Below are 1,812 nucleotides of genomic sequence, written 5' to 3' on the forward strand. Positions count from 1 at the left end.
GCCAGTATTAGGGCTTGGCAGGGAGCTTGCAGGCTCTAGCCTATCAGGGTGCCCTGCCTAGGGCCTAGATGCGCATCTAGGCCTGCTAGTCGGGTGGTTTTCAAAATCATTCTCTGTATTTGAGGGGGAGCTAGGCTCCGATGACGGCCCTAGTTAGGGACTTGCTTAAGTAGTGTATAACCACTACATTAGGCTTGGCTCTATATTGTTAGAACCTTGACGGGTGCACAGTAGAATAGTGGGACATTGGCATCTCATGCTGGCCCTGGTGAGTGTTTGCAGAATCTTGCTTAACTAGTGGCTTGGCTTGCAGTAGAGAGTTCTACCCCGCACCAAGCCTTACTAATTAGGCTCAGCCCCTATTACATGGGGGCTTTCATGGGTAAGAAGTGGCAGGTGCCAGCGGTGGGATTCGAACCCACGCACCCCTAATGTGTGCGGCCTTGGTTACCAGTCTTACCAACTGGGCCACGCTGGCATATTATCAGTTGTAATTGTAAGAAGACTAGAACTAATATTTTAATAGTTGTTTTTAATCACTGTTATTAATATCTCTGTCATATAATTCTCAGTATGACTACTGATTAATAATTCAAATTCAATTAATATCTCTTAATAAGTTCAGTTCTCATTAATGTAATAACATGTAACTCTTATAAATGCAAGATTGTTTATACTAGTTTATACATTTACTGTGAGAGACACTTTTCAATAATTCTTCAACTCTGATTCTAGATATTATATATTAACTTTGTAGTATATCTCAAGATTGAATCAAAGACATAATCAATGTGAAATATAAAGATTTAAATTAAGTATTTAAAGAAGTATTCAGAATTCAGAGTTTTCAATTAATTGAAGAGAAAGATTCAGAGATATATATATATAAAGTAATTATTCACAGAAGTTATCAGATAAGAGTTATAGAATCAGAGTACTGATATATAATTGTTTTTACATGATTTTCTTCAAATTAGAAAGTTAGTATTATTAAAAATTATTATCTGATAGAGTAACTTATCAGCTTAGTAGTAATTTTCTAATTATTTTTCTTTTATTATCTGCATTCTAATGACTTTAGATGTCAGAAAATTCCTTCAGAGTTATAATCAGTTTATAATAAATGTTTCTGAATGAAGTTATAGTAATTATAGTAGAGAGATGACTCTTCAGTAATCTGTAATACAATCTATTGATAATTATTTCATAGTTCATCTTAATATTTATATTGAGTTTTTTATAAATTTCATGACCTGAAATCAGATGTGAAGAATGAAGTGATTATTTATTATAATTAAAAGAGAATATTCTGTGTTGAATTGTAAACAATATAGACTTTATAATTCACAGTAATTTCTTAAAGAGTTTGTGAATCTTTAATAGAAATGAAAGAAGTGAAAGAAGTGAATTCAGAAGATATAATAAAGATTTAAGAAAGATAATAATTTATTTTTAATAAAGATAATAACTGATTACTGATGTGTGTAAGAAGAATTATTGTAAGAGAAAATAATCTTCTTTTTTAACTTAGTTATAATTTTAGTACTAACTCAGATTGAATATTATTAATATATAAAAGTAAATAAACAATCTTGATTAATCTCTATCATATTTCTTGAAATATATTAATATTGTGAAAGAGAGTGTTATTAAATTGTATTATTAAATAATATTATTAAAAATATATTAATATTATAAATATCAATATTGAAAAAATGTTGATACTTATACATTATAATGATTTGTGAATCATGATAGTTAAATATATATATATATATATATTATTCCTGACTTGATTACAACTTGTATAAT

General features: G+C 29.1%; 1 pseudogene across 1 annotated transcript; it reads right to left on the minus strand.

Moving 5' to 3' along the window:
* Nucleotides 1-397: 397 nt before the first annotated feature.
* BDBG_17527 lies at nucleotides 398-478 on the minus strand (annotated as a pseudogene). The gene has a single exon. The product of its transcript is annotated as a tRNA-OTHER (tRNA).
* Nucleotides 479-1,812: the final 1,334 nt, after the last annotated feature.

Source organism: Blastomyces gilchristii, assembly GCF_000003855.2.
Source record: "Blastomyces gilchristii SLH14081 genomic scaffold supercont1.16, whole genome shotgun sequence".
NCBI lineage: Eukaryota > Fungi > Ascomycota > Eurotiomycetes > Onygenales > Ajellomycetaceae > Blastomyces > Blastomyces gilchristii.